At 34.8% G+C, this 24434-nt stretch overlaps 1 pseudogene; it reads right to left on the reverse strand.

Moving 5' to 3' along the window:
* Positions 1 to 10106: 10106 nt before the first annotated feature.
* Positions 10107 to 10885, reverse strand: LOC131875844 (light-independent protochlorophyllide reductase subunit N-like; annotated as a pseudogene).
* Positions 10886 to 24434: the final 13549 nt, after the last annotated feature.

A 24434-nucleotide genomic window follows, 5' to 3' on the forward strand; every position in this document is an offset into this window, starting at 1 on the left:
TTTTTGATAGCATGTTACATTCTGAGAATAAGGATTTTAAATTGGATATTCAGGGGGTAAATGATGTGTATGTCGGCTCTAGATTTGACCAGAATGAAGAGGCTTTTCTTTTATGGGCTCTTTACCCTCCAAATAAGAGGCCAAAAATCATTGATGTGGATAAAGCCTTTGGTCACATGATGAAATTGAAATTTGGTGAAGTAGATCCCATTGTTATTGCTGATATGGGTATTGATATTTTAAAATTTAATAAAGCACAATTGGTCAAAGTGATCAAAGAAAGAGATCAGTACAAGGGATTATATGAAGAATTGCTAAAAAGAGGAGGACAGCCCGTGCCAGAAATCCACGATGGGTTTCAGTGGAAAAAGAAATGTGAGGAAGTGCAACTGGAAAATAAAAAGTTGAAAAGGAAAATGTAGAGTGTGAGGGCTGACACAACCTCTATTTTATTGACTAAGAGATTTGAAAAATTGTAGGGTTTCCTTGATGATTTTTGGGTTGTTTATCAAAAGAATATGGATAATGCAATATCTCACAACCGAATTTTTAACAGACTAGGAACTTTGTTGCATGATAAGACAATGACCAATACAGATGTTGAAGTCATTAAAGGAATACAAAAGCTATTGAAAAAGCATGAAGACTTTGACACAGAATTGCAAAATGAATGTAAGGAAATAATACATCATGGTTTTCTAGAAATTGAAGATTAGAATGGACAGATTAAGGATAAGGATAAATGGATTGTGGAGTGTCAAAGTCTTCTCAGTGCTTTCCTTAACATTTCCTAGTCTGATGTACTTGACATGACAGAGACAATCGAGTAGATGGAAAACTTCATCACTTTGGAGATTGTGGTTAGAGATATTATCTACGATGCAGATACCTACAAATCAGAGGGATATTTGAAGCACATTCAGAAGTGCGATCAGATGCTTGGAGACCAGCCATAGATATCAAAAAATGTTTAAAGATGTGACTTTGTATTTTATAGTTTTAGTTTGTTAGGGCAATTTGTTAGGTAGTTAGTTTCTAGCTAGTTTTTTGTTAAATTTAGTTTAATGAAAGGGTATTCCCTTTCATTTTTCAAACCGAATCCTCATCTATATGTGGAGGATCTTTTGGGTGAGTGGAAGGTAATGGGTCACAAATTGGCAGAAGTCTGCGGTTGGAAAACACGCTCTTAGAAATGTGGGCCCGTTAAGCAAAAATGGGGGCCCGTTTTTGCTTCAGGCCCTCGAGGCAAAAAGTAACAGGGGTCTGAGATGAAACTAAATGGGCCCTCATTTTGTTCTCAAACGGGGGCCCGCCTAAAAACGAAACGGGGTCCTATTTTTAAAAAACGGTCCCCCGTTTTTAAATCCGATTTTAACCATTTTTTCGGGCTCATTTTGTTATTTTTGGACAGTAATGGTAATTTTAGGAATGGGCCCCCATTTTCAAAATAAGGACTGGTTATTTATATAATGGGTCCGTGTTTCGTAAATGAGCCCTCGTTTTCAAAACAGGGGCCCAATCTGTGGAAGTTGATTCCACAACCCACCACTTGCCTCGAGATTAGGTCCGAGATAGGTTTGGGATGGCCACACCAAAGACATGGCCTGCAAATTCAAATCTCCATGAATGGAAGCACAAATATGAACTTCTAAAATAGTTTACGTGCCTCTAATTAGAGAATTTTTATACAAAATTAAAACCCATTTCAGATTATTTTGTCTAGATTCAAAATATTTAACTTTTTTTAAAAATTGATTATTTTAACTATTTTTCATTTAATTTATACTAAATCGGGTCCATAAACTTGAAATATTAACTAATTTTGTTAATTTAATAACTTTTTTATTTTAATGAATTTTGAAAAAAATTATATGTCATCAATCTACACAAAATTCTTTTCTATTAAAAAATAAAAAATAAAAAATGTTAAGTTTACGTCAAAGTATGTGGGCCATACATGTCAAATTTTTAAAAAGATAAATATGCTCATTAAAATTTAAAAAAATATATAGAAAAATATGCTCATCAATCTTCAATGTGTTACAAACCATTTCCCAAAACGGTTTGAGAAAATAATTATAATTGTGTCAAAAAGTGTGGGTCGTACACATGCATGGTATGGTCCTGAAACAAACATTTTTAAAACATAGTTTTCAGAACTCCATTCAAAAATTTATTTTTTATTATGTGGGTATTAAAATAAATTACATATTTGGAAAGTAGACTCAGAGGGCTATCTTTTATATTATTGACATTTTCCAAGATTCAATCTCCAAGTGTTTCAAAATTTAAGATGAAATGAGATAAAACTTGAAAAAATAGGGAAAACACTTCCACTTTTTGGCCAAAAAGTGGACTTATCTTCTTGCACTGACCCTTTTAGGAGAGACAGATATCACAAGTTTATAGTTTTTTTTATCAAGACAATCTCTTTGCATTTTCTTATGAACTCGTTGTCTGGAAGTACCAAGTTGATGGAGGATATGCACTGAAATCAACTAGTTTAAGTATTTTATTTTCAATATAAAGATTCAAGTGTTTCTCATTCATGATGGTATCTATCTTTTCAATGGATTGATCAGTTCCTTGGATAAATCTATTTACATAGGTTTTTTCATTGTGCAATCTTATGTTGTTGTAATTCAGATTGATTTTCAGTTTGCATATCAGTTTGAAGGATTGGTTGGCAAACTTCGAATTGTCTTATTGGTGTTTTGACAAAGTAAAGTTAAATTTAGTAAGACTAACTGGATGTCACATTTTAATTGCAATTCATATGGAAGCCTTTGAGATGATGGTCTTGTTTCATTAACAAGTTATTAAAACTGTTTATAAGGTTAAACGTAGGATTTTTCATTTGAAATGATATGAAACCAATAAGGAATCAAGGCATTGGTCTTTTACTGATTTTATATATTTGAATCAAGTATTTCCAAAGCAAGTTTCATTAAGGAATCATATTTCTAATTCATACAATCAGTACTTTATAAACATTCATTTAAAAGCAAGCAGTTACAGTTTTCAAATAATAAGATTCGGTTCAGGAACAATTGCCATCTTGAAGTCACCTAATTTCTTAAATTCGCTATAGAAAAGTCTTTAACCTACAGTTTTAGGTTTTAGATATAGGTTCACAGGCCTCAGATTAGTGAAGCCTGAAGTGCAGGGGAATTTGATCTATTGATCATTCCCATTTGTTGGCCAAGATTGATTCATAATTCATCAAGAGAAATGGCAAAACTCTTTAATTTCCAATCTGTGGTTTTGGGAACCAACAACTTCCAAGTGGGACTGACAGTTGGAACTGGATATTAGACAATTAGAATAAGTCCAGTAGTCAACAAAAAAACTGCAACTCCACAAAAAGTGAGAAAAATGACCAAAACCTTCCTGGACAGAGAAATTTTTTAGGCTTTTGCAACTTTCAACATATGATAATAGCAGGTGGAAAGAAGAGGAACAACACCAAGACAAATTTGATAGAGGGAGACCCATTTAAAGATTTCTCAAATCTATTATATATGATGGGTAAAATAAGGCTATATGCACAAGGGGGAATTCAAGAAAAATTTCCAACTGTTAGATTGAATCCCAACACACTCTACAATTGGTGCCAAATTGAACTATGGAAGATTCAAATGCTTATCACCTTATTTGATTTTAAAAGATTTTCCTGTGGATTTGACAAAACTTGGAAGTTGAAGTCTATTTTGTAACACCACTTAGATAAATATGTGGACATCATTGTTGCTTATGTCCCGATTCTGGTATAGTAAATATGGTTTACTTATTTTTTAATTTTTATACAATAATTTTAGCCTTTATCTAATATAATCAATAATTGGAATACTTTTCAATAACTAGGAACGACAACATTAGGAAAGTAAAGAAAAACAAATAAATGAGAATATATCAGTAGGATGACAAGCTCAAATTTATGAGACACACACTCTGAAATGAACTTGTTTGCAACCAACTTTACATGATTCAAACACAACCTGTAAGTCCACGAGAATTTACAGGCATGCGAAAATCTACAGGAATTTCGCCATCTCCAATAGTTCGATACCCTCCAAACTAGCTACTTAATCCTTGGGTAAGTGCACAAAGATGGTGGTCAAAAAGGGGGGTATAAGTGGACACTTTTTTTCTGAAATCAGGTAAACCTGAACTTGGAGGCAAAATTTGAAAGTCATCCACTCAAAATATGAAGATAATCAAAGAACAAATATTGTAGTACTCTGAATCTAGTTTCCAAACTACTAAACTTTTTCAAAATTGGATAAGATTAAGAGGGTCAAATCTTTCGCGCATGAAAAATTGACCCTGATTTTTTTGAAAAATATAACATAGTGTCTGACGTGCGCATCAAAAACGTCATAGTTAGATTTAGTATTTTGACAAATCCTTTGGCAGAAAGATAGTTAAGAGTGAGCACTAGAAGATGTGTATTTGTTTGTAATTTTTGGTTGAGTATTTTTTTTATGATTTTTCCAATCGAGCACATCCTGAAAATTAGGTACCTATTCGTGCGTGAAACATAAGTTGCACTAGATCAAAAATACATTTTTTTTTTAAATTGTAAAGAATCAAGTGAACTACAATAATATATAAAGTTTTTTAAATTTGGATAAGTATATCAAAAGTTATTCAAAAAATGGTGCACCTATGTCTGTGAGAACTATGGAGAGACTGGTAAAAGAAATTCAATAATAATATGTTATTGTTGTTCAAATTGAAAAAAAATTATATGGTTAGAAAGCTTAGAAGATGGGTGAAAATATGGTGGCAATTTTAGAAATACCCACTTGATGAAGTGTAAACCTGATGATGACAAAGTCGATAAACCAAGTTGATAAAATAAAACGCGTCAAAAATGAGAGAAATGGAGGGAAATCAAACTTCCAAACCGTAGCTTTGTCATCCAGGCCTATTTCCAAGCCTAAATAGTCAAAAGCGTGTATGGGGTACTTATGGTTTCAAAAGCATGTACACACTTGTTTTCCTATAAACAGCACATACGCGCTATTGTATAATATGATATTCTATATATAATATGTGTATAATATGATATTATATATATAATATGTGTATAATATGATATTATATATATAATATGTGTATATACATATCATATATAATATATTCACATGTAAGTGTATTGTCTCCCCCTCTCAAATGCATACAAGGTGCCTCTCTCTCTCTCTCTCTCTCTCTCTCTCTCTCTCTCTCTCTCTCTCTCTCTCTCTCCCCTTCTCCCTTCCTCCATACCCCATCCCTCCCTCTCTACCCTTATCCCTTCCTCCATACCCCATCTCTCTCTCTCTCTCTCTCTCTCTCTCTCTCTCTCTCTCTCTCTCTCTCCTTTTCCCTTCCTCCATACCCCATCCCTCTTTCTCTTTTTCTCTCCCTCCCTCCCTCCCTCCATACCCCACTGCAACTATGTCTGCACTTCTATAGAAGTAAGTGAATTTATTTCTTGTCTGCAACTTCCTCTTTGATTTTTATCATGTATGCTCTCGTAAGAAAATTGACTAATGGATTTGTGTGTGTATATTGAATAGGAGGAATAGGGTTTGAAATTGAACCACGGGTGTATTACCGTGACAAACAAGGAAACTTGCAGCAATATTCTTCTTGAATGTGTTTTTAATGAGTAGAGCATATGTGGAAAATAGTGTCAACAAAGCAACATGATGAGTCAGAGTACCTGCAATATGTTTTTCAGAAGGAAACAACAGGTAGGAAGAGAAAGAGGGAGAGTAGAACAGATGATGTCCTGTAGAATGATAGTGGTGGGTATAGATATAGGAGAGAGATGATGTCCTGTAGAATGATGTAGTCAAAATTTAGATGAACTTTCATCGGAATTTGGAGTCAAATGCATTAGTGGAGAGAGATAAAGGAGAGAGATGGAGATGGAGATAATAATCAAATGACATGCTACCATCAACATAACTCCCTAAAGACATATGATATCCTTAAATTATTTGCATGAAATGAGTAATCAAAAGTTAGTTACTCTTTCTTTTTCTCTCGCTCTAAGCATTTAATTTAGGTGTTAAGTTGAAATTTATTTTATTATATAAATTAGAATAAAATTCAAATATAAAATTATTCTATAATAAATAAAATTTAAATAAGACAAATATATAAATTCTAATATCTTTTAATTATTGTTTATAATTTCATTGAAAAACATAAATAATTAGAATACAATTTTAACTTAATTAAAAATCAACCCTTAAAAGAAGTGGAAGAATTAGAATAATTAAATAAATAATAGAATATCTAGTAATAATAAAATAATATTAAAAGAAAATAGTAAGAAAATAAAGATTTTAATTCAAAATATAATTATTCTATCATAATTAAAACTTTAATAAGACAAATAATTATAGATTAAATTATAACAATTTTTAACTATTATAAAAAAGACATAAATAATTAAAATAAAATTTAATCTTAAATGTATATATTTTTTATTTTTTATTATAAAGATCTCTTTTTTTAAATTAATTTAAGCGATTAATTCTATAGTCTTCATTCTTCTCCCCAATTTTAAACTATTGATTTTAATAAGTAGGTGGTTCACTTCATATAGGGAATTCTTCGACATAATAATTATAATATAACAAAAAATTTATAGTGAAAATATATATATTTTTCTTAAAAGCATAATCTTAATTTAATTTAATTTTTTTATATAATTATAATAATTAAATTAATCTCAAATATAATTACTAATTTGTAGTATAATATTATATTATATTTATATTTATGTAATATTATTATAATTAATTTTAATAAAACAACTATTAATAATTATAAAAGTGAAAATAGACATTTTTAAAATAACTTACTGAAAAATGTTTAAATTTATGACTAAAAGTTATTAAATTATTTTGCATAGTATAATTGGTTTTATTATCTATATTTTGAGATAAAAAAATAATTATTAAAATTTATATGTTTATTTAGAAAAAATATTTTATTTACAATATTATAAATGATAAAAAATGAAAAAAAACTATTTCAAATAGACATTTCAGTTTTTCAAATACAAAGAAATTAAAAAAAAAAAAAACTTAAAAAAATCTATCATCCCTAAAAAGTAATAATCACTTTTGATTGGTGCAAACTAATTGAATAAATCAGCTTCATGAATGAAATAGTATTGCTTATGACAAATACTAATAATATATTTATTAGTTAAAATATTAGAGTTAGATATATAATATTAAAAATAATTTAATTCTTATCATAAATCTCATTAAATCATATCTTGAACATACCCAAAAATTAAATAATATGTACCATTTCACCTATTTTGGATGCAAGATCAAATAATTTTACTTACGATTTTTATTGTTAAAAAATTAACTTTGAAATGGATCAAATTGTTATAGTAGCTTTGAAATGGATAAAATACCTTAGTTTTTTGCCTTATTTTGTAACCACAAGATGATGAAACTTAGTTTTCAAACTTCAATACTAGAATTATTTTCACACATAGGAATGAATAGCTTTGTACTAAAATATTTGGACTTTAAGGTGAAATGTTGAATATATGAGAGTCTATGATGTAGGACAACAAAAGTTTGCATGCTTATCATAAGTCTTTAAGTAAGCTTACAGAGAAGAGAATATTTTTGTTTTTAATGAATACATTTTATATATTTGTTAAATTTAAGTGAATATTATTTTTAATTCATGAATTGGAATATTTTTGTATTTGGGAATTGAATTTATTTTGAATTTGTCAATTGAGTTATCTTTAATGTCTTTATGGAACCCGCACTAATCTATTAGTCATGTCCATCTCCATAATATCTATATTTTTGTATTTGGGAATTGAATTTATTTTGAATTTAGGAATATGTTGACATAGAAGGTAGTTATGGAGGATGGAAAATTTAATATATTTTCTTATTAAAACCAAAATTATCTTGTTTCAAATTATTATAATGATCAATCTGATATGAATTAAATCATCCTATTTTCTTCCTTACACTTCACTCACTTCAACTAATAAAGTAATTGAATATAAAATATATATTTTTCTTACAATTTAATCAATTAAAACTCACAATAAGAAAGTATTATAAATAATTAGAAATAGTGAAATTTAGATATTAATAAATAAAAAATTAATATCTTAACCATTTCAAACATAATCAAAGTACTAACTATTAAAATTCAATTCAATTTTTCATTAAAAGGAGTCATTAATTAAAAGATCCAACCTTCTAATCTAAAACAAACTTAAATTTTGCAATAACCTAAAATTTAAGAAAGTCTAAATTACTTGATGATAACAAAATATGTTATAGCAGCTCTAAAGATTTTTAGATGTGAACAATATTAAAGATTTAAGTGAGAAAATTAATAAATATATTAAGTGATCTTCATTGATTGTTATAGTATTGATCACTTAAGAAAAGGGAATCTATAGTGGTGTAGGATAACTTTGTGCTTCTCAAAATATGCTAAGTCATCTTTATTGGTGTATTGATGTTGTATCACATAATTGATTGCTTTTTTTAAATTTAGAGAAATCTTTTTGGAGATAAGAATTGACATGATGTTTTAGTGCACCACTATAAGACTCATTTTGTCCACCTAGTATAATATTTATTGAAATTCCCCATTATTATAGGTCCCTCTCCCCAATCATACAATTTTTGTGTGGATATGATATGTTCTAAAAACACACATTTTTCTTATGTTATTCTATTGGCTAGATTTGAAAGAAATTTTATGATTTGTTATACAACATTATACATTATTATTTAATGAGATATCATTGTGGAAGGAGATAATTGTTGGTAGATTATTATCTAGAAGAAGCGTTTCTTAAAATGGTGTGTCCATATATGGTATAAAAAATCTCACATAAAGTAATAAAAACTAAGAGAAAAGATATTGTATCTGATATTTGGAATAATATAATATATTTTAGAATGAAGTAAGCTCTGATGTACATTGTGCATTTTGCCCTGGAGCATATAATGCAAATGACAGAAAAAAGGTTTTGGTGTGTAAGAGTTTATTCTTTATTGATAATAATTTCTAAAGAAGAAAATTACATAAACAAATGCACACACTAAAAGAGAAGAAGATGAATAACAGGGTGAGTGGACGCATCTATTCTCGTTTCAAAACGACAGTATGGATTGACTAACATGCGTGTTAGCCGGGCATTTTACACTGTCGATTTTGCAATAAACGGCTGTGATTGACTAACCTGTCGCTAACACGCTGTACGAAAGATCTGTTTTGAAGCCAGAATAGCTTCAGCCAAATGAAATGGATAAGTCGTGATAGGCATTCAATTATAATTCATGTTGTTATTAAAACCTCTTTTTAAAAAGCAAAAACATGTGTTGGGTATACAAGACTATTTCATATTGAACAGAAGAAATTTAATGTCTCAAGATATCAATGAATGAATGTATGCAAGACTATTTCCATATTTTCCAAACTTATTTTCTTCTCTCAAATGTAATAATTGTCACAATAAAACAAAACACTACAGGCTGAGAACTTTACAGTACATTTATATTTTCTAGTGCTGGTCAGTTCCTTTGTACTAGTGCACTCAATGCTTGACCAGCATGTAATGCTCAAATATTCATACTAAGTAATGGACTGCCTATCTAATTTAGTCCATTTTGCTGTAGGTAATGGACTATCTATCTAATTTAGAATGTTTTGTTGTAACTCGGATGCTTTAACAGATATATGTTCGAAGTTATCCAGACATTTAAGAGGCATTTATGGAGGACAGTTGGAGGAATTTGTACTGACAAAACTTGTACCTGTTGCTGGTGATGTAGGAATTCAAGTTGATGTGGCTGAAAAGCTTGCACACAATGTACAAATAATTTTGAATTCTGTATCACTTCATTTGATGCCAGGTAAGTTATTAATCTCTGACATGCTATAAATATTATATCTTATGTTAAAAGAGTTTGTTGGGATATGAGCAGGTGTATTATAGTCTTTTGACCTCTTTAAATCTGACAAACTTTATTTCGCCCAAGGCGATCCTTATATGAAATGGGCCGAACGGGTTAACTTTTTTAATCAATGGTCAATATCGCCTAAGTACCGATTGCAGCTGTTTGGATCGTCCGATGAGTTTCTTGCTCCACGTAATACGGTCGACTGGTGCATTCCTTTCCTGCTCCCGATAAGCGGTACACTGCATTTGCCACCGAATATTTTGTCCATGACCTCTTCCATTGATTTTGTCCTCCCGCAGCTGGCTGTACGTGCAAAGATCCAAAAAGAACTAAGGAGGGGTGATTTGCATATTCAACCAATTCCTCTTTTTTTCTAGAATGAGAAATGAAATTTTTTTGTATAGTTTCTTTTCGTTCACGAACAGAGAATTCCGGTTCCGGACAATGATGTGCCATCGCAGCTAACACAGTATCTTTTCCTTGAGTAAAAGTATAATCGAGTCCATTCGCTCTTGCCACTAGAATTGGGATTCCAATTTCCCATTCTAGTTTGGGTGCCATACCTTCCAAATCCATTTTGATTATCTCTGTAGTACAAGTACCTATCCATATGATCATGCTGGGGTCTCTATCTTTTCTTCAACGAATATAAAGTTTTTTTAATCCTTCATAATCATTCAATTGAGCCGAGATATCTCCTTCTTCCAATTCTGCCATTGCATAGCGAGGTTCTGCAAAAATCATTACTCCAAGTGCATTTTGCAAAAAATAACTGCATGATGTCTTTGTACCCACAACTAAAAAGAAACTATCTTCAATCTTTTGATATAACCCAGATACACAGCTAATTGAACAAAAGTATGATAATTACCTGTTTCACATTAGATAGTGAGAGTTTCATCAATTTTCACTAACATAAATGATTATAACTATGTTGCAAATATGCATATCAACTCCCAAAAATTTATGTTTAACCTACAAACTTGTGAGATGCAGTCTCTCTGCCAGCTCCATTGGTTTCGTACTTCCTTGCGGACTTTTCGTAGTCAATACATTGCAGGCAATAAATACTATTTAAAATACTTCATATTAAAAAATGATTTTAGTAGAACATTTTTATTACGTTTCAAACTTATATTATGTACGTCATTTGTTTTATTAATGTCAAAATTTTAATCAAATATATCTCATATTTAAGTTTTGTTTTACGTGTGTGATGTGATGTTCAATAATATTTTTACAAATTAAATCACTCTGATTAAATTTCGTATGTATTGAAGCATCTAGGTAAAAACAATATAATTGCGAAAGAAATAAAATTTAATAGTTTTTAATATATATATATATATTAATTAAAATTAAAATTGGAATAATAAATATAATATTTATTTTATTTTAAATATAAATTTAAACTCTGTTAGTATATATCCAAATCTTTTTTCATTTATTTTTGTAGTGATTTTATAGATTGATTAATTAAATGTTATAATAAATGTAAAATTTAAATAATAATAAAACTGAAGTAGATAAATATTAAAAAATTAAATGAAAAAAATGGATATCAATTTACATAATCTAAATTTATTTTTAAAATAATATAATAATTATATTGATTATTATATTTTCTATTTTTTATTACAAATTTATATTATGGTGATTGCGAAAAACTCAAAAATAAAATTAGAAATAGACATTTGAATAGCAGAATGAAATAATAAAGAATTAACTTAGAAAATACGAGTTGTGTTGTGCGAATAACATAGGCTAAAAAACTTGATCTGTATTATTCATTGAAAAGAATTTTATGATCAATGTACATATATAAAAAAATTACTCACAGTCTTCACCGATCAAGAAAGTTATAAACTAGTAGTTTTAAACTTAGAGTACCACGCTTTCATTTTTTTTTAAAAGTCAAACACTGCATGAGTTGTAGTCTATCATGGGTCTCTATGACCTCCTCTATCTCTCACTTTTGCCCCCCTTCATCTCTATCTTCACATCTCTACCTCTTCCTCTATTTATATCTCATTATCTGTCTTTCTCTCTTATTCATTCCATCTCTCCCTCCACCCCCCATGCTCTCTCAAAGCTACATATATATGCATATCTCTCTCTATATATCACTTCACATATATCCATCTTTCTATCTCTCCACCTACCCCTAATTCTCTCTCTATTTTTTCCTCTCCCCTTCCATTTGTCCCCCCCACCTCTCTCTCTCTCTCTCACTCACTCACTTGGGCCTCTCTCTTTTTATTCATATCTCTCTACCTCTCTCATTATCTCTCTCTTATCAACTCCATCTCTTTTACTCTCCCTATCCTTCTCCATATCCCTCTTTATCACTCTCTCCCCTCTCTATCTATTAAGTCATCTTTCCCTCTCCCTCCCCTCCCTATCTATCACTATCTTTTCATACCCTTCTCTACCTCTATCTCCTTACATCTCTTCCCCCCCCCCTCTCTCTCTCTCTCTCTCTCTCTCTCATCTATATCTTGATTTCTACCTCTCACTTTCTCTTCCCACATATCTCTATCTCCCTCTATTTCTCTCAATCTCTATTTGTCTATCTTTGCTTCTCTATGTTTGTATGTCTCTCTATCTATCTCATTGTCTCTCTTTTTCTCTCTCCCTCCCCCTCTTCGTCTCATCCAATCTCTACCTCCCTCTATATCCCCTATTTATATTCTATCTCTCCTCTCTCTCCCTTTCTCTTCCCATGTATCTCTATCTCTCTATTTCTCTTTCCATATATCTTTCTCAAATCTCCCTCTTTATCTCTACTTCTCTTTGTTTGTATCTCTCTCTATCTATCTCTGTCACTCCCTTTCTCTACCCCTCTCTCTCTATATCCTTATATCTCTTTATATCTCTATCTCCCTATATATCTCTATCTTTATCTCTCGTAATGCCTCTTTGCATCTATTTTTGTCCCTCTTCCTCTCTCCTTCTAACTTAATTTCTACCGATATCTTCATTTGCCCCCTCTCTATTTGCATACATTTGTTTCCCTGTGTCTCCCTCTTCCTCCTTTTTAGACATTTCAATAATATAGTGTTGCAAGCTTTTATGCAAGACATTAATTGAACCAACATTAAACAAACAATTTGTTTGCATTGTAAGTGTCATTCACATTTAATGTTCCATTACATACCAATGTGCACACAAGGTATCATGATAAGCAGAACAACATATAAGATGAAATCACAAATGCATCAAGAATGGGGGCACAAAGCAAAAGACATCACTAATCATGTGAAAGGTCATTGTTACCTTTGTTGCACAAAGAATATTTTCTAAATGGCATGCCAATTGAACTCGTGTTGCACAAATGTATGCAACTAATAGAATAAATTTATTCCTAATTGACCATCCACACCTCTTCGGCGTACCCATTGCACACCAAGGTGCAATTGCTAGTATATATTATTTGTATATCAGTAGGGAAGGAGTCAACTTGTGGTTATTGTAATTTGTTAATTAAAAGTTCATTTAAAAAAATATATTGGGTCAATAGTTGTTCAGCTGAGAAAAAAGTTATTAATTAGAAGTGATTTTATTGATATCCATAGTATGTGATCATTGTATCATTTGTACATAAGTCTTGGATCAATTCTACAAATTTGTGGTGGTCAAAGTGAATGGTTAAGGAGGCAATGGAGAATATGTATCAGACTTCACTTCAAAATGATCACTTTATAATGGATCCTCCTGCATTCGTTATAGCTTAGAAGCCTAAACAATAAGTCACATATAAAGAAGAGAAAAAATAATCATCAAATCTAAGGTACCTTCTGTTGGAAATGTGCCTCGAATTAACTTGATTTGTGTTCAGGTTGGTCGGTATAACCTACCTCGATGGAATAGCTGAAGAACATGATGTATCCTTCTTCATCGGAGCTCAGAGAAGTAGGTTTGAAGTCATCCCGATGACCCGATGAAGTCGTCTTCTCATTGGGGTAGCATCGGCTATCGGGTGGACCTATTCGGCGTTATGCTGATACCCAATGGAGTTGCCTTAGGGTAAGTGCACCAAGATGGTGAGCAAAAAGGGGGGTATAAGTGGCCACTTGTTTTGTTTTTTTGTTTTTTTTTTTCTGAAAATAAGTAAACCTGAACTTCAAAGAGCTATTTGAAGGTCATGCACTCAAAACTAGGAGTTGAGAAAAGAATAAAAATTGTAGTACTCTGAATCTAGTTTCTAAACTACCAACTGTTTTTAAAATTGGATAAGATTAAGAAGGTCAAACCTTTCACGCACGAAAAACTGTTCTTGATTTTTTCAAAAAAATATAACATAGTTGTTTTCGTGCACTGCACAAAATATATAGTTAGATTTAGTATTTTGCAAAACCATTTGGTAGGATGATAGGTAAGAGTGATATCTATAATTTGTGTATTTTTTTGTAATTTTCCGTCGAGTATTTTATTTTTTATGATTTTTGGAAGTGACCGCATCCTGAAAATTTGGTACCTGTTCGTGCGTTGGGCATAACTTGCATCAAAATAATAAAAAATGCAAATTTTTTTTTTTGAAGTGTATAGAATCTAGTGTAGAACAATAATATATAATTTATTTTGAATTTGGTCAAGTATATCAAAAGTTATTAAAAAAAATGGTAAATATACGTCTGTGAGGACTGTCAAGGCACTGATAAAGAAAATTAAAGTTTACTATGCTAATGTTGTCCAAAAATTAAAAAAATTATATGGTCAGAAAACTAAGAAGATGTGTGAAATTATGGTGGTAATTTTAGAGATACTCACTTGATCATTTATAAACCCGATGATGATGAAGTCAAGAAATCATGGTGGAGGATGAAAAAACGTGTAAAGGAACAAAAAAGGGGGGAAAATGGGCTTGCAAGCCTTAGGGTTGTTTTCCAACCCTCTTACCAAGCCAAAAACCGCACGGGTTTTGAAGAACCAAAAGTACTATTCGCAGTTCTAAATAACCCGTACGGGTTATGAAGAATTAGAAATATTTTTTTTTGTTTCACAAAACCCGTATGGGTTATGAAGAACTAAAAACATTTTTTTTTGTTTCACAAAACCCGTACGGGTTATGAAGACATAATAATGTATGCTTGTAAACTTACAATTTACTACAAATAGTTTAGACATACCTAGATAATATGTGTTTATGTATGTATATATGCATATCTATAGTTATATATACATATATTTATATAGATATATGTATATATGTTTGTATACATGCATGTACCTCTTCTTTTCCTCTCTCTCTCGTCTTACTTCCCCCATCATTGTCTTTGTCTATTCTGAGCCCTAATTATCTTCCTTGAGTTCTATCTCATCTCTCTCCCCCTCACACTTCTCTATTTTTCGATTCTCTCACCCTTTTCTCCTTCTTGTTCTCTCTCTACCTCATCTCTCTCTCTCTCTCTCTCACACACACACACACACACACACACACACACACACACACACACACACATTATCCTATCCTATTCTCACCCTCTCACCCTTCTCTCTCTTTCTCTCACCCTCCCTCTCCCTCTCCCTCTCCCCCCTCTCCCTCCCCCTTTCATTATCTTAAATCTCTCTTTCTCTCCCTCTCTCTCTCCTATACTCTCTCTCTCTCTCTCTCCCTCTCCCTCTCTTTATCCTATTCTCCCCATCTCTGCCCTCCCTCTCCCTTCCTCTCTCCCTCTCCCCCTCTCCTTTTCCCAATCTCCCTCTCTCTCCCTCTCCCCCTCTCCTTTCCCCAATCTCCCTCTCTCCCTCCCCCTCTCCTTCTCTCCCTCTCTCCCTCTCCTTTTCCCAATCTCCCTCTCTCTCCCTCTCTCTCTCCCCCTCTCCTTTTCCCAATCTCCCTCTCTCTCCCTCTCTCTCTCCCCCTCTCCTTTTCCCAATCTCCCTCTCTCCCCCTCTCCCCATCTCCTTTTCCCAATCCTCTCTCTCCCTCTCTCTCTCCCCCTCTCCTTTTCCCAATCTCCCTCTCTCTCCCTCTCCCCATCTCCTTTTCCCAATCTCCCTCTCTCTCCCTCTCCCCCTCTCCTTTCCCCAATCTCCCTCTCTCCCTCCCCCTCTCCTTCTCTCCCTCTCCTTTTACCAATCTCCCTCTCTCTCCCTCTCCCCCTCTCCTTTCCCTAATCTCTCTCTCTCTCTCTCTCTCTCTCTCTCTCTCTCTCTCTCTCTCTCTCTCTCTCTCTCTCTCTCTCCTTTTCCCAATACCAATCTCTCTCTCTCTCTCTCTCTCTCTCTCTCTCTCTCTCTCTCTCTCTCTCCTTTTCCCAATCTCCCTCTCTGGTAACAGGATTGGTGAAAAGAGCACATATTTCAGCTTTAACTATGCCCTTTTTCTTCACTTGATCATATGACAACCCATCCGCATAAAATGTTTGACATATATCCCTCCATGAACCCCATTTCGTAACCTCCCTAGATACCTCATTTGCATTATTAGCTATTGTTTCTAGTGTTTTGGCAAGGGTTGAGTGGTGCTCAAGCCTAGAGGTCCTCAACCTATTCACCAATATAGAAATTTGGGCACTATTTTGTGTAAGACAATTGATGAGATCCTCTTGTGTGGCATCTACATGATCTAATGGAGGACGTGGAGGGTTTCGGGGTGGTGGTGGTTGTTGAGGAGCAGCATTTTCAGGATTTTGAGGGTTTTCTTGTTGCTCTTGTGCAATGTTAATAGGGTTTTCTTGTGTTTCTTGTGCAGGAGGTCTTTGTTGTCTATTTCATTTTTGGGGATTGCTTGAAGAATCTAACATCAAATTAATAAAAACAAAACTTAAATCAATTAAAAAACCCTAATTTAATTAAAATGCAAAGAAAAATAATCAAACAAATCAAATCTTACCTGTTCGACGAGGTGCCATTGTTGAAAATTGCTCTCGGTGATGGGAAAATAAAAAATAGTTGCAAACCCGTGCGGGTTCGATGCTTTTTTGGCTTCTCCTTGCTGTTGTTCCATGGGTTTTGGCGTTGAAAATGGCCAAAATCTGTGGCCTACACAAAAGAAATATGTTTCTCAAAACCTGTACGGGTTTTGAGAAACTTTAAATTTTTTTATTTAAAAAAAATGTTCCGAACTTTTGGTTTTTTTTATTGTTTTTTCTCTAGGCTTGGTGTTACCAAGCCTAGCACATTTTTGAAATTTTAGAACCCGCACGGGTTATGAAATTTTTTTTTTTTTTTGGCATGTGGCCACTTTTCTGTTCACCATCTTGGTGCACTTACCCCTTAGGTTGACATTGGCTATCGGGTGAGCTTGGTTAGTGTTACATCGATGACCCGATGAAGTCGTCTTCGGTAATCGAGATGTCATTGGCTATCAGAGGAGCTTGTTGAATGCTCTGCCGATACCCGATGGATCCGCTTTGGTCAACTTCGGTGTTATTAGGGATCAGGGTAGCCAGTTTAGGTGTGTTTTCGATGACCCAATGAAACTGACCAAGTGGTGGGGCCCGACAAAGAAGAGCTTCATTCCAGGCAGTTAGTGAGGTCGTGCTAAGGTGGCAGGGCAGGGACTCCGGAGCCAATCAGGGGGTGCCACGTGGCAGAGTGCAGAAAGAGAGATCAAGCAGGTCAAGGAAGATTGGACGATCGGGATAGCTGTTTGGTTGTCTTGTCGATAACCCGATGGAATTGCCTTCGGTGATCGGGGTATCATCGGATATTGGGATGACATGATTGGTTGCTACACCAATACCCGATGAGTCTGCCTTCGTTGGTATCGGGGATCGGGGTATCCAGTTTGATTGTCTTGCCGATGACCCGATGAGGTCGTCTTCGGCGATCGGGTTGATATCGGCAATCGGGTTGACAAGATGGAAGCTACACCGATGACCCATAGAGTCGCCTTCGGCGATCGAAGTATCATCGGAGATCAAGATGACATTGTTGGGTTATGTCAATGGTCCGATAGAGTCACTGTGATGTCATCGGGAGATCGGGTCTACCTGTTGAAGGCTATCCCAATGAGCCGATGGAGCCGACCTGTTTGGAGTCACATTAGTGGAGTCGTCTACTGGTTCATTGGGAGATTGGAGCAACGCATTTGTGGTCTTTTTGATGGTTGATGGAGTAGAGACTAACTACAGGTGTGCGCTCGAACCGAAGTCCAAAAGGTGAGCACTTGGACATTGATGATGGTCTTGTCAGTGTATATGAATATGAACCGAACTGACTTCTTGGTGCATGTGGGATATTGTGTTTCTCATGAATGCAGACCGACGCAGACAGTTAGATGTCTAACCGATTGGTGAAAACTGACAGTTGAATGGTAGACATGGAAGATGTAATCAAAGTAGCCAGAGGAAACTGAAACAAAATGTTGGTTAGGTGGATGGATGTTACTGAATGACAAACGGTTGGACTCCATAACGGTTATGCCTAACTGATACGATGTAATTTATGGCTGATATATATGTTGCCAGAGATGTAACCGATGATGAAGTGAGGTTACTGTGTGACGTATGGTGTGGAGTCCCGTATGTTGGAAGCATGAGTGTGTCTGCATGAGGTGAGAACAGAGTAGCAAGAATAGAGTTTTGAGATCAGAGTCTGGAAAAGAGGATCTGATAACTTTATTGTAATCACGTTGTTTGCTGAATAAAGTGATTTCTCTTTGGTGGTGGGTTTTTTACTCGTAAGGTTTTTCCCATGTATATCTGGTGTCTATCTCTGATGCTATTCTATCTGGTTCATCTTAATCTTATGTTTGTGTTTATTTTAATGTACTGCAAATTGAAATTGAAATACTTCCTTGCTTGCTAATCCCCTTAGAATTGACGATAGGAGAGCGTTTTCCGCGCTTGGCTTTCCTTACAAGTGGTATCAGAGCCATTTAGTTGTGTTATCCTTGTTGGGTAGGGCTGTTTTGTGTCAATTTTGTTTTCAATGGGAGTCTGGCAGAGTATCTAGTTTGCAGATTGAGATGGCACACACTTCTGGACGAGTGGAAATTGAGAAGTTCAATGGTTCAAACTTTGAGTTGTGGGAACTCAAGATGGAAGATTTGCTAGTTGATTGAGATCTGTGGGTTGCTATGTTTGGACAAAAACCTTCAAGCATGAAGCAAGAAGACTGGGATCTTGCAGATAGAAAAGCCAGAGGATTGATCAGACTCTGTTATGTTAAACATTCATGAGGAAAAGACTGCACATCTTCTGTGGAAGAAACTTGGAGATATTTATCAGGGGAAGTCTTTGGTAAACAATTTGTTCTGGAGGAAGAAGTTGTATTCCTTGAAGATGGATGAGGGTACATTTGTTGCAAATCATCTGAATATTTTCAACATGATGGCTGCTCAGCTAACTTCTATGGGAGTCAAGATTGATGACGAGGATTGATGCATGCTTATGTTATGTTCTCAGCTTGACACATGGGATCATCTGGTAATGGCCATTGGGAGTACAACAACCACTTTCAAGATGGAAGATGTGGTTGCTTCGTTGATGTCAGAAGAAACATGAAGGAAATCTTCTGAGATGGTCAAGGAGGCCCTTGTTGTTCGTGGCAAGACAGAGGACAAGAAGTATAAAACCAAGTAAGAGGAAAGTTCTGCTCCTGGAAAGAAGTCCAAAGTGAAGTGCTGGAATTGTGGGAAGGTTGGTCATATTCGAAAGGATTGTAGATAGAAGAAGAAAAATAAGAGTTCTTCAGATTCTGGGTGGTCTCAGAATGATGATGGAGATGCCTTCTGAGCTACTTTGGCAAGTCAGACATCTATTGATGTCTGGTTCAATCGTTATGAAGAAGATGTTTATCACGATGCCATGTAAGACTCGGTACCATGTTTGGCAGTGATGTATATTCATCACTTGATGGTGGATGATCTTCATGTGACTGAAGATGCTGACATCTTGAGGATTCATAAGTCCTTGGTAGAGATGTTGTTTATGTTTTAACATGTTATTCTTGTTAAGTTGTTTTTATTGTGTCGTGGTACACTCTTGAGATGCATTTAGAGTTATGGCATGATATGGAGGTGCTCATATGGAGCATGTTATCTCTTTGGATGAGATGTTTTAGATCATGGTTGTCATGTTTAAGTTCCTGATTCTACAGTTGGAATTTTGACATTGATCTTGGTTTTATGTTTTGAGGACACTGGTCATTTGCTTGATACTTCATGATATTGTGGTTTTTCATTTGGAGTTTTGGCATGGGCTGATCAGTTAAAGGTACTCATGGATACATGGAAATATAGTATATCTTGAAGGTATGTATAGTTGGATGTGCTAGCACTTGCTGTAGGTGTTTTTCCAGCTATGTTTGTGACAAATGTTGGTACATTCGGTTAAACTTTTTGGATTGAGAGTTTTGTATTCTTGGGAGACAGAGTTATGTTTTTCTGTCAGACAGATTATATGGTTTTCTCAGTGGATAGATTCTATGTGTGTCCAATGGCAGTGGCATGGTAGAAGGTAGGTATGTCCATGAATGAGATGTGACTACTTTGCAGGTATCTCAATGATGCACACAATAAATTCTATTTCCTAATGATTTATGATCAAGTGGTATATCAACATTGATGGGCTTTAGAGTCCATGTTTCTCAGTGATGTCTGTAAGTGTTTGGCAGTCCAGTGAATTCCTTGTTAAGTGGGAGATTGTTGGAAATGTGCCTCGAATTAACTTGATTTGTGTTCAAGCTGATTGATATAACCTACCCCGATGGAACAACTAGAGAACATGATGTATCCTTCTTCATCGGAGCTCGGAGAAGCAGGTTTGAAGTCATCCCAATGACCCGATGAAGTCATCTTTGGTCATCGGGGTAGCATCGGCTATCGGGTGGACCTGTTCGGCGTTACGCCTATACCTGATGGAGTTGCCTTAGGTTGACATCGGCTATCGGGTGAGCTTGGTTAGTGTTACACCGATGACCCGATGAACTCGGCTTCAGCAATCGGGATGTCATCGACTATCAGAGGAGCTTGCTGAATGCTATGCCGATACTCGATGGATTTGCTTTGGTCGACTTCGATGTTATCAGGGATCGGGGTAGCCAGTTTAGGTGTGTTTCTGTAGTACCCCTGCCCAAATCAATCTCTAATCTCAGTTTAATTTTGGTTAGTTTATCTTAATATTATGATTATAGTCAGATGTTTGATTTAACGCATAGCTATTGAGGTGGTTTTCACACTAGTGTATGCAAGTTGTTAGTGTACCTATTTCGTGGTATTAATATCGGGCTAACGCTTTCATTAAATTTTATACATGTATGCATGTATGACTCTTGGTTGCAGGAAATTTCAGGTACAACGCCGCACGAGTGCGAGGTTCGTCTTCACCTGGATTTGCAGGTTTGAGTGTACCTCTTGAATCCTTAGAGTTGGATTAGGTGGTCGTAAGACCCTAGTTGACCCTAGTCGTGCTCAAGTGAGCATCGCCAGTCGTCGTCGGTGTTCCCTTTTTGTTTGGGTTTGCGGGTCATCTGTTTGGTTGACCTTCTCGGTTTGCGTGCTTGGTGTGCATGGTTAAATTGATTAATTAATCCTTAGTAATTATTTTGATTAAATATGTATTTGTGCATTAGAGTTTAATGGACTAGATTAATCGGGATTTCGTTATGCGATTTTCGTTGATATTGGATTGCTCGTTTTAAATTGGGAGTAAGTTCGATTAAATGACTGATTTTGAATATTAAATGCATTTTATATATGCTGTTGAAAAAGAAAGTTTTGTATTTTATCGCAATAGATTGATTGTATTCTGTTGGCTTTTGAAATTAGAAAGATTAAATTTCAGTTGAATGAGAAAATCGATTTTGAATTGAAAAGCAAGTCAATTTGTTGTTATAGTTAGAAAAGGATTAAATGTTGAGAATTATTTGTAAATAAGAATTTTAATTCCAAAAATGGAATTTTGGTCAACTCTTCCATATAACCCAAAATTTGGGGAAAATTGGAGGATGGACATTTTGGAGAATTTTTTTTGGTTGGAAAGTAATTTTGGATAAAATTGGGGGTTTTGGGGAGGAAGATAGTTCTTCTGGATCTGGCAGGATTGGGCTCTCCTTCAGCTATTCCAGGAATGCGTATGGAGGTAGGATTTACCTTAACTGTTCTTCCTTGTTGTTTTGAAATGGTCTGTTGGGTGAAATTGATTGTTGGCAAAATCCAACCTTTTAAATATTGTTATCAGTTCTAAATTTGGAATTGTGGGTTAAAATCCATGCTTGTGGCTTGTGTTCTTCAAGAGAATTTCATAGTTAGACCATTGTGTTAATATGATTCTTTTTGCCATGCCTGGTTTTGTTAATAAAAATCAATAGATTTAATGGAGGTGTGTTATTCCTCACAACTGTTTGGGTGTTTCAAACCCTTTTGTATTTGGGAAGAATGTATATCATCAAAAATATGATACCCAAAACACAGTTCTTATTAAATCGAAATTCATTATGAAATTTAGGATGGGCGTTTGTTTTAGTTCGGACTGTGTGTCGTTTTTTTTTTTTTTTTTTTAAATATATTTTGAAACCGGACTGGGCGTGTGTTTTTTTTAAAAGACTGTTGGTTTGGGGTTGGAGGGCGGGGAGCGGAGCTCCACCCGCTCCTCCTCCCCTCCCCCGCTCGTCCCCCTTTCCCTGGCTTCCCCGCTCGTTTTCCCTTGCTCTTGCTCGCTGTGCAACAGCGGCCGCGACTCACTATGGTGGCCGCAGGGGCCGCGGTGGCCGCAGGGCGCCGCGGACCTGCGAGCACCATAGTGGCACCACCCGCACGGACTTCAGCCTGCGGCTAGGGTTGGGGGCCCAGCCGTCCCCGTTGGGAGGTGGGCCCCGCCCTCGCCCCTTTCTAAAAATGTTTTTTTTTAAATTAGTTTTTTTTTAAAAGATGGTTTTTTTTTAATGTATTTTTTTTATTCAAAAAAAAAATGCTTATAATATTTTAAATATTATTTTATTGTTAAGTGGAAATTAGTTTCTTAATTATGATTAGGGTGGCAATGTCATGATAAATGTTAATTTGGTATTGATTAATTTTATAATGGAGTTTATAGGTTAATCATTATTCAATGTCATTTCATGACTTATGCACCCCTTCTAATTAAGTTCTAAAACTGTTAATTTCGCAATTGAATATTATTGATTATATTCTGATTGATCTTGGATTAATAAATTTATATCTTGCCTTCTAGCTGATTAGGGAAGTTGGCTAATTGAGGTGTAAGTGAAATATTTATCATTGGGAATTTGAATTTAAACGATGTGCTTTTGGAAATGATTATCTTCATTAGATTCTCTTTTTATAATTATATTTCCGTGATCCGTATTATGCATCTGGGTTTGAAAAATATGAAACTGTAGAGGACGGTTTTGAACCAGTATGTCTATGACGTTTTAATTGGAGATTAAATATCTTATTTATTTGATTAATGGTTGTCTGAATTTTATTAATATGAATTGGTTTAAAAACTCATTATGGCTTTATATGTCTGTTCAATGCTTTGGACCTTAGAGAGTTAGAAAACCAAGAACAACCTATTCCTAGATGAGGTAGATAACTGTAATCTGATTTAGATCTTGTAGAAAACTTGATCGACTTTTAATGTTTAGATCAATTTAGAAAAGATTGTATCTTCTGGATATTGCCTATGCGAGTTTAATTTCTGTATTCGCTTTTAATTATGAAATGGCATGTCGTGCTTGTTTTGATAGGACCTTGTCGTATGGCATGATTTGGGGTACCTGTTTCAGTCCTCGATTCCGAGTTGACTGTTGTGTGGTGGTAGTGTTGTATTTGGTCATATCCTCTATGTGTGAGTCGAATGATGATTCGTGGTTGACCTTAGTTGTCAGGTCTCTAGTTAGAGTACCGTCAGTAAGTGTTCATCTTTTGAGTCGCGTTTGACCAGATGATTGTTTCTCCCTTCTTGAACTCTGTTCGTCTGACCATGTCTAGTCCTTGGTTTTGAGTTCGTCTGAGTTTAGTCTAGTGTCGTATGGGAAAGTGGCTTTCGATTGGGGGCCGTGCCCAAAGTGGCTGCTGGGTAACCCGTCGAAAGTGAGTCTAATAAGTGATAACCTATCAGTAGATTAGAATGTAATCTCTAAGTAAGATAATTGTGCCTCACACATGGGACGAGTGCTATCATAGATTCGACATGCTGTGAGAAGGCCTGAAATGGCAAACCACCATCCTTGTCTTCACGAGAGGATGTGTGGGTCCACATGAGGCTTGGATGGGCCGAAAGCTCGGATTAGGTTGCCAGGGTAACCCATTGTATGGGGCGAGGACCTATGAAGACTTGCCATGGTAACCGTGCCAGGTTGTGTGATGACACTTGTCCCTACGTTCGCTAGTGTGTTGTCGTTTTGTCCTGTTAGGAGTACCTTTGTGGGTCGTCCTTTTGTCTCTGCCCTTGTGAGTATGGGTTTCATGTTAGACCTTGGGTGGTGATGGCTCAGTTTTGTGGATGCTCTTCTGGACTTATGTTTTTAGCTTTGATTATGTTCAGCTGGATCCTGTTCTTTTCAGGG

The sequence above is a fragment of the Cryptomeria japonica genome, chromosome 5 (assembly GCF_030272615.1).
Source record: "Cryptomeria japonica chromosome 5, Sugi_1.0, whole genome shotgun sequence".
Lineage (NCBI taxonomy): Eukaryota > Viridiplantae > Streptophyta > Pinopsida > Cupressales > Cupressaceae > Cryptomeria > Cryptomeria japonica.